A 10278-nucleotide genomic window follows, 5' to 3' on the forward strand; every position below is an offset into this window, starting at 1 on the left:
TCGAAAGACCTAGCTCAAATTTTCCGTTACCAATATCCATCCAAAGTAACGCAAGTGAGAATCAAATATGAGTCTTCACTCGAGAAACATAAGAAACACAAGTTAACAAATTGGGTTTCTTAGACATACATGTGAGCTGTTTTTAGGCACGTAAAAGTATAATTAAGTAACACACAATAATAACTTGGGATGAGGTTGGGTCGGGTAAATCCATGTCAGCTCCATGTTGTTTCCCCGTTTTCGCCGGGTGAATACACGGCCCCAACACCATTGAAACGCCATCTTCAATTAATAAATAAATAATATTATCTTCTTCTTCGTCTTCCTGTTTCATCTGCCTTTACTTTAGCTTTCGCCGACACTTTTCACTTCCCTATAATATTAATATATTAATATATTATCTTGCTTTCACACGTACATACATCCTCTCTAAAACAGTAAACTTGTTTCTTTCAACTCTCAATAATCAAAACCCAACCCACCTTTCTTTCTTTCTTTCTTTCTGGTAATTCTTTTTATTGACTTTAGATTTCAATTTTATGAAATCAGGTTGAAGTTTAATACAATTTGTGTATCCGTGTCCTTAGTGATGTTATGAAGATTTAGATCTACTTAAACATATGATCAGATCTATTCTATATGATCTATTCTAATGTTTGTATAATTAGGGGTTTAATTTTATTATTTAGATGCTATTATGATAAAATAAATAAAATAAAATAAAGTTTATAAATCTTATTGATGATTTTCTGGCCCTGTGAATTTTTTTGACCCAGGTTCCGCTGATCGTGAATAGTAATCTTCATTTTTAGTAGGATTAGCATTAAAAATGATGATTTGACTGATTTTCATAATATAATTAGGGCTTTAATTTCATCTTGTTGACGTAATCCGATTAAATTGTGGGTGCAGATCATAATTTCAGGGTGATTTGAGATGCTTACATTTGATGAAATGGGATTTGGTGATCAGTTTAGTTTCTTCTGTGCTCAAGGAGAGATGAATAACATCCCTACAACGGGTGTGGATGATGATTTTAGCGACGAAGAAGAGTTTGATGTTGAAGAACTCGAGAGACGAATGTGGCGGGACAAGATGAAGCTCAAAAAGCTCAAAGAATCATCAACCCGTGGTAATGTTAATAAAGACAATGTTAATACATCAAAACAACAGCAGTCGCAAGAACAAGCGAGAAGAAAGATGTCACGTGCACAAGACGGGATACTGAAATACATGTTGAAGATGATGGAAGTATGCAAAGCTCAAGGGTTTGTATACGGTATCATACCCGAAAAAGGAAAGCCCGTTGGTGGTGCTTCCGATAACCTCCGGGAATGGTGGAAGGAAAAAGTGCGCTTTGACCGAAATGGACCCGCAGCCATAGCCAAGTTCCAAGCAGTCAACTCGGTCAAAGGAGAAAATGAGGTGGCGGTTTCAATCGGCCCGACACCGCACACGTTGCAAGAGCTTCAAGACACGACTCTTGGCTCATTGTTGTCGGCTTTAATGCAACATTGTAACCCGCCACAGCGGCGGTTCCCGTTGGAAAAAGGGGTCCCGCCACCGTGGTGGCCCACCGGGAATGAAGAATGGTGGCCCGAGTTGGGGTTGAGAGAGGATCAGGCGGGCCCGCCTCCGTATAAGAAGCCGCATAATTTGAAGAAGGCGTGGAAAGTAGGCGTGTTGACCGCAGTTATAAAACATATGTTTCCTGATATGGGGAAGATTCGAAAGCTCGTGAGACAGTCAAAGTGTTTGCGAGATAAGATGACCGCAAAAGAGAGTGCTACATGGCTAGCCGTGATTAACCGAGAGGAGGCGTTGGCTCGGGAGCTTTACCCAGACTTGTGCCCACCGGTTGTGTCATCGGGCTGGAGTGGTTCGTTTGCAGTTAATGATGATGCTAGCGAATATGATGTTGAAGTTGTTGGTCAACAGGAACGGGAGCCCGAGATCTTTGACCTCGGAGATGTCAAACCGAATCTCGGGTTGTTGACCGATAGAAAGAGGAAAACCCATCCGACAAACGAGCAGGTTGACCACAAGATTTACACTTGTGGGTTCATGAATTGTCCTTATAATCAACCGTTTCACGGGTTTTTGGACCGACTTGCGAGAGATAACCATGAGATGGGCTGCCCATTTAGAACTAACGCTTCGTCGGGTCAGTTTGTTGGGGTTAATAACTTGAACTTTGTTCAGCCGAAGCAAACGGGTGGTTCCAGCCCGTTAGGAGTGGAGCCTGCTTTATCTTCTTTTGATCCGACAGGTCTTGGAGTGCCCGAAGATGGGCAAAAGATGATTAACAATCTGATGTCGTTTTACGATAATAATATTCAAGAAAACAATGTGAAGCCCATTAACAGCCCGTTTGTTAATCGATCAAGTATCCAGTTTCAAGAAAACAGGCCCAGGTCGAAGAACATGGCAAAGTCAAACGGCCCGTTTCTGGGTCAACCGAGCATCCAGTTTCAAGAAAACAACTTTAATCATCATGGATTTGAATCTAACATAACCCATTTGCAACAACGTCACAATTTCAATAATATGATCCAGCAAGATTGTTTCAAAATGATGTTTGGGTCTTCTTTTGGTACGGATTATGCAGAGCCGAAGCAAGACGGGTCTGTTTGGTTCTAGTTGGGACCAAGATCATCGGCGTGTTTGTAGAACTGGTCATGTCGATGAACTTGTGTTATCTTATGTGTAATTGTATTTAGATAAAATGCATATTGTTATATATAAATGTCTTTTGGGTGTAGTAATAGTCTGAAGTTTGTTCGGAGGAGTTGTGTATCTGATATGTCACAATCTCTCAAAAAGGCATAAAACATATCTTTTGTTTTGAAGAAATATGGTGTTTGAAATTTTTGTGAACTAGTTTGTTTTTTTGCTAGATATTTTATTTTTATTAAAATGTCAGTTGACATTTCTAGAAATCTTACAATTCTACCACTTGGCTGGCTTGTCACATGTTCTCAAAAGAGCATAAAACATAAACTTTTTTTGAAGATACATGATAAGTGGAAACTCTACGAACTATATTTTTTTATCTTCATATTCTTATTGGCAAGTCTAGAAATCTTACAACTCTACCACCAGGTATGTAACATTTTCTCAAAAGAGCATAAAACTTATGATTGGTTTTTGAAGTGAGATGATATTATGAAACTTTGTGAACTATTTTCTCTTTTTTATTTTCTCAAAATTCCAATTGGTTATTTGACATTTCCAGAAATCGACTTGGATGTCTCTCTATACACTTTTGGTTAAACAAAATAGGATCTTTTAAAGAAATTCTAGAACCACCCATTTAAAACCTATTTTAGTGATTTACTTAATTCAACAGTTGTGCGTGTGAAAGTATTAGCTTATTGGCAGGCTTTAACTAATAATTTTAATTTAATGTAGTGTGATTTACTGATTTTAAGTGGTTTATGTTAACGTGTTATCTTATTGCACGTAAACAATAAGACTTTAATTAACAATTTTAACAAGGTTTTAACCCGCACGTTGCAGCGCGAGGGCTATTTATTGTGTTCGTGTGTGATCGCATAGAGAAACCATAGTCATATAAATCGGATGTACAATCAAGGCTGTCATATAAAAGGTTCTATACAAATGATTGTGTGCCATGCTCATTATCCGTTAGATTTGCCTTCTCTATGGTTAGACGAATAGCATTCTGCCTATTTTAACTAAATATAAATGAGCATTGTTCGTCATGTCTTAGACCACTTACTGAAAACAGCCTTTTTAACCGACTATATCACCTCATGAAAAAGCTTTCACTCAGAGACATCAGACAATAGTATTACCACATGCCCTGCCTACCAGCATAATAAAGAAAAAGACGAACGAAAGTGGTATCTCATTAACTGTTGCTTGTCATACGGCTTCCCATTGTCCCAAACTTCAAGAGTTGCTATTACATTAGCATGTTTGTCAACCAAATCAGCAAATCTCAATAATATTTTAGATCATAAACAGTCGATGTAGGCTGCTTTGCGTGCTGCAAAAACTGCATGGTTAATATCTTCTGCATCCCATTCAGCAGCATTGGCGATCACTTGCCCTGTTCTTGGATACGAAGTTGGAAAAGTCTTCCTTGAATCAAAGATTGTCAATTTTAGTACTCCACAACATATAGTTATCAGGCTTAGTTATTATTCATATGAGTTGAGTTACCTAATTAAGATTAACACATAAACATGCTTACAAAAAATGGCTTTGTTATATTATGACATAAATCTTTTACACACACAGTCAACTAATATATATTGTTTTTATATAACAGCATTAATAATAATGATAGCACAGGTAGCATAATTTAAGTAATCTGGCTTTGGGCCTATTTATCTTGTAAAAGTGTTTATGAAATCTATTTTCAGTCTATTGTAAGGATTTATTAAATTTATGTATACGAATGTGATATTACTGATGTACTATTAGTAACATAAACCAAAACTAATTATGAAGATATTCGTAAAATGTTCATTCACCTAATAACTGTGTAACAATAGCATTCTAAGATAATGGTGTTTGTTGTATTGTCAGTTTTAATTACAGATTTTAAACAAATTAGCATTCCATTAACTGTGTAACATTAGTATTCAGGCACTAATGATATACATCACCTCGCAAAAAATAATCATATGAATTCCGTAAGATCAGGGTAACATAATCGAAAGACACGCCATGTGGGCATAAAATGCATAAAACATTAAAGGCCTATAACCCTATTTAAATCACCATGAGTCCATGACGAAAACATTAAAGAAAAAGAGGCTTATTCAACACAACATACATAGAGAAAACAAACTGGAGCATAATGAAAATGTAACAGAAAAATAAAGTTCGATATTTAAATGTAAAGAATGGAACAAAAATAAATTGAGGCACAAAGTTAAAAGCAAAAGACTTAGACTAACCTTATAAGCGAAGAAAATGAATAAAATTAACAGCTGAAGACAAAACCGTTACCTCGGACGAACGTTGCAGCTACAAAAAAACAACACTTTTAGCAACGTTGTAAGCGTAGTTAAAACACAAAACATGAACACAAACAACACTAAAAACACAAAAGATGAAGAGAGAACAAAGATACATACCAAAGATTCAAAGATACAGATGACTTGAGCAAATCAAATCCTGTTCAGAAAACCAAATATTGAAGAAGCCATTAGGAAGAGAAACCCCCAATTACTGAAGTTTGAAACCCTAAAAATTAAAAAGAAAGTAAGTAACCAAAACAGATTGCAAAACAACATGTTACGAAGACAGACGTAGGCGGCGGCGGGGGGAGATTGGTACCTGATTTGATGATCGGCGATGAAAAATGAGACTATGAGTCACGAACGCAATGCTTTGAGTATTGAAATTGTGAGGCAAAGTACCAGACAATGTGTGGCTGTTATTCAACTTTGATGAATATTATCAAGAATGTGTGGCCACATTTGTTGCTGAAAGAAGAACTGAGATAATGAGATACACATATACGTACATATAAGTGTGTGGATGAAATTAGCCCAATTCATGAATAGTGTTTTTGAGTGTATATCAAAACATGGTTTTTAATATATATATATATATATATATAATTTGATGCAGCTGTTTTAACTAACAAGTAACAACTAAACAAACCTAAACTAAAAAAATTTAAAGAAAATGAAATGCGTGATTAGTTGATTGGGATGGACTCGAACATGTATAGAATTAAAAATTAGCTTAATGATAATGCAAATAAAAAAACTAAAAAATTGTATCCTTCGTATACATAAAATAAAAGAAAACATGTTTGTTTGAAAAAAGAATTAGAAAAAAAAGATTTACTAAACTTTAACTCTATTAAAGCTCAACTGTAGAAACCTAAATCGTTTACACAAAAAAGAAAAAAAATAAATGTAAGAGACATGATAATTCTATTAAAGTTCAGTTATAAAAACACAAAATTGGTTAAATAAATAAAAAGGATAGAAACGCAAATCGTTTTTTTTTTAAGTTCACGGGTATGTGATAACTTTATTAAAGTTTAGGTGTAGCAGTGTAAGTTGAAAAGAGAAGCGTAAAGGAGAAAATTCAAGAGGTTAGTTGTTCTCAAGTCGGTTATAAATTCTAGTGGAATAATTGGGTTCCCGGCAAGGTTGGTATATTGGCATGGAGAGCGGAGTTGGATAGACTTCTGATTCTAACTTCTTTGGCGAGTCGGAACATCGGTTTGGCGTTGGTGGACTTCCCAGCGTGTGGCTTAATGGAGGAGACGACCGAACATATTTTCGTTCAGTGTGGGTTAGCTCAATCGGTTTGGCAAGCCATATCTACTTGGTGTAAAGTCCCTCAACTATTCGTGTTTTGTGTCTGCGACAATATCGAGTTGTATAAATATACTAAGTTCTCGAAGAAAAAGGCGAAGTCGTTCCATGCGGTTTGTCTTGTCACATTATGGTGCTTATGGAAGGCTAGAAATTATGATATGGTGCATAATGGGTCGATGGTGTCTACCGGAAGTGTTGTGAAGAATGTTAAAACTCTTAGCTTTCTTTGGGTTGAAAACAGGTCGGGTGGTATGTCGATCTCGTGGGCGAATTGGGATAGATTTCTACTATAGTGGTTCTTTGAAGTGTATGTGGTGTCTTTTTTCTCTTCGGTAGCCGGGTTAGCTTCTAGCTACACCGGCTGTTTTGTATGTTTTTGTTTTCAATGCATGATTTGTTTGCCATTAAAAAAACAGAGAGAAGCTTGCCCAATAAAATCATGCGCACGGCCTACTCATAAATTACAACCATAGTATATAAAATTTGCGTTTTTTGTTTTTTCAATGAAAAAAAAGTATTTTTCAATATCTTCTTTTACGTTTGAAGCATCACGCGCCTCGTCGAACATGTAATCTCTTCATTTCAAGTGATTTTTGAATACCAGCATCAGCATAGACGGTGATACTTCTTTAAAGATAACTAGGTTAGATCATGTGTTACATACGGGTGCAAATATATAATACTTCATATATATATATGTGTGTGTGTGTGTGTATGTGTGTGTGTGTGTGTCCGTGTGTAATACATTTTAATGAATTATAAACGTCATATAATCTAACATTATTAATATAAGGTATCACATTATTGTTTTAATTAAAATAATCTAACATACAAAAACAAACAGAGAAATATGACAATTTAAAACATATCTCTAACTTTTACCATGAAACAAAAAATACATATTAATTAAGACTTCATCATCTACGGAAGTCATATGTTGTAAATATGAAGCGTAAACATGTATATGTTGTAACACAAGTTGTGTGTTATAAAATCTATTTGTATTAAAATTATAAAACATATACATACACAACACAAATGATACTACAAATATGGATGTAACAATTATAATTTTTATTAAAAAGTTTAACAAAGCAACAATAAAATCTAAACCTCTTGACTTAAACCACTATTTCAATCCAAACATCCATACATCCAGTCCAAACGTTCATAAATAAAAAAATCCAAAAATAAAATAAAATAAAACAACAAAGGTCTCAAAATTCTAAAACATAACAATGAAGATAATTAAATGTGTTTATTACTCAATAAATGCTTATATTAACAATTTATTTTGAAACATTCTTCAACTTAAGAGTTAATGTTTAAAATTAAATTGTTTATAAGATAGATAAATTATTTTTAGAAATTGCATACTTGACATCCTATATGGATAACTTAGTTAAAAGTCAAATGAAAATGATGTTGTGCTTTAATAGTATATGTAGATTATAAGAATATAAAAAGGTTAAAAGGGTCTAATAAGATTACAAGTTACTAATTATAAGAAATACTAACCGAAATTGTTCATGTTTTAAATTGTTATTATATAAGAATAATGCTAATGTTATGTTTGTTTTTACTTAAAAGATTTGCAATGAGCTTATGCATGCAGGCACGCAGATATAAGCTTCTGAACACGGGTTGTTTTTGAGAAAAAACCTGAAAACTGCTTTTATGGTCTTAAAAAATAAGATAATAACCAAATTTTTCACACTTCTTCACATCCTACCAACACCCACCATTCAACACCACCACCGACTGTCCGCCACCACCACCGTCCATCACCACCACCCACCGACCTCCACCACCGCCTACCATCAATTGTCCACCACCACCCACTTCCACAGTTAGTGCACCACCACCAATTATTTCAACAGTCTACAGACGTTAAAATACAAACGTTTTTCTTCTTGCAGACTACAGATGTTTAGTTCACATATTCTTCAACAGATGTCTGCAGATGTGGTCCCTAGACTACAGACATTTTACCTCTTCAAAACAAACAAGACCTAAGTTATCGAATTCCAAATGTAAGCTAGAGTTGTTTTAGGCTTGTTAGATTTCCAAGTTGCAGCGGCATATGGCTAATGAGCCGACCTTACTCCAGTGAAGTAATTAGTGGCACACCGTCTTTAAGAATCGTTAAAAAATTTTGGGCCGAAAGCGTAAAATTTGTTTTATTTTAAATTAAAGAGAGTTTTTCGGGGTGTTCCCGAGGTTTATTAAATGAAGAAAATGAAAAGAAATAAAAAAATGTGTGTTTTTGAGTTTCAATTAAGGAAAGGAAAGGGAAAAAAAGGAAAATTAAGGCAAATGAAGAATAAATGGGTGAGTTTGTTTTCTTCCCAAATTATAAAAACTGGATAGAAAGAGAGTGAAAGAAAAAGCGATATTTCAAATGAGCTTACTTGATTATGATTTTGGTTGTGTGAAAAAGTTTTTGTTTAAAAATAAGCTTAAACATTCCTCAAGTTAGGGTAGAGCCCATTTGCCACTAGACTAAACCAAACTAGTGGTTGTGTAATTAAGTATAAATATTAAATATAAATATTGTTATTCATAAAAATATATATGAATTTATTTTAAAAAAGTTTTGAGTCTAATAGGGTATCGGGTTGAAATCCATCGACCACCCAGCCCTCTTTAGAAACCATGCCTTGATTAGTCATCTGATGAAAATAGAGAGAAAAGGATGGTATCTCCCTGTTCCAACACGTAAAAGTACTGATTCATCCACTATGATATTAAAAGTTTGTAACTTACATTTGTCCATAATTTTATATATGCGTAGCTTTAACAATTTAATTGGATCTATAATGATTAAAAACTTTTACACTTAATTTTCTTTTGTATTTGTATATATTATACTAGGTTAGAACCCGTGTACGACACGGGTGGAAATATTGAAATTTTCGAACAAACACATGTCATTTGAAAAGACGACATAAGTTGTTATATGTTATTCGGGACGACCACATACTTTAAGTTGTAAATAATATTGGTACGAAAACCAATTATTGTGAAATACAAAGATAAACCCAAACAACATTCAAATTACAATTTTTGAAAACATAATCAAAAGTTAAAAATGTAAAATTCATAAGCTATTAAAAAGACTTCCTTATAAACCATATTTATTCTTTATTTGTAACTTTATCTTCCTTGTTTAATATAAGAAGTTTAACACCACTCTTCACTCTTGATAAAGCTACATAGAGTTGTCTATGTATAAACACCGGGTCTTTGATATATATGTCAACTCTTGCTAGAGATTGATCTTGACTTTTGTTAATGGTTATTGCAAAATAGACAACAACTGAAAAAAACTACCTTATTTTCAATTTAAACGAAAGTTTCTTATCTAAAGGTTTTAGACCACAACGAATTATATAAGTGCGACAACTAGTATTAGTACCTGAAATAACTTTTACTACAACAAAACGCCTACCCAAATTAATTACTCGCAATCTAATTCCATCACACAAACCGTTCTTCTAATTCATATTCCTTAGTGACATTATTGGCACATCGACTTTTAGAACCAATCTATGAGTCAAAGTAATGTCTTTTTGATTTTATTTAGCATAATGTGTTTATGAAAAATTTTTAGTTCAAATTAAAATATAAAAAAATAATTTGTATGATCTTACTTAAAAACCAAAAAAATGATTTTTTATATGGACCACGACTAAATTTGTGAATTTGTTGCAAAGTATGGAAACCATATAAGTTGAGTTAACCAAATATAAGTAAAAAAATAATTGAGAAATATATTTGCGCCTCTAATTAACATAAATTGATTCGTATACACATCTTAATTAAAACATATATTTTAATTGGCTTTAAGAAAATAAAATATGATTGGATAACAGAAAGTTATGTTTCATATCATTTCTAAAAAAGAAAATAGAAAAAAGAAATGTGTGAACATGCATTTAATGTTATTAAAAAAATGTTTATA

The 10278-nt window shown here is 33.6% G+C and overlaps 1 long non-coding RNA gene and 1 pseudogene across 2 annotated transcripts; one reads left to right on the forward strand and one right to left on the reverse strand.

Moving 5' to 3' along the window:
• The first annotated feature begins 224 nt into the window (after positions 1-224).
• Positions 225-2821, forward strand: LOC143623363 (ETHYLENE INSENSITIVE 3-like 1 protein pseudogene; annotated as a pseudogene). The gene is made up of 2 exons (XR_013151875.1): positions 225-505; positions 913-2821. The product of XR_013151875.1 is annotated as an ETHYLENE INSENSITIVE 3-like 1 protein pseudogene (transcript).
• A 747-nt stretch (positions 2822-3568) lies between these two features.
• On the reverse strand, positions 3569-5529 carry LOC143623357 (uncharacterized). The gene is made up of 3 exons (XR_013151874.1): positions 5314-5529; positions 5112-5220; positions 3569-5001 (listed from the first exon to the last, which is right to left on the reverse strand). It is a non-coding gene; the product is annotated as an uncharacterized LOC143623357 (long non-coding RNA).
• Between the last annotated feature and the right edge of the window lie 4749 nt (positions 5530-10278).

Source organism: Bidens hawaiensis, unplaced genomic scaffold, assembly GCF_021521415.1.
Source record: "Bidens hawaiensis isolate Kalapana, Puna unplaced genomic scaffold, B.hawaiensis_p1.1 tig00003393_1, whole genome shotgun sequence".
Classification (NCBI taxonomy): Eukaryota; Viridiplantae; Streptophyta; class Magnoliopsida; order Asterales; family Asteraceae; genus Bidens; species Bidens hawaiensis.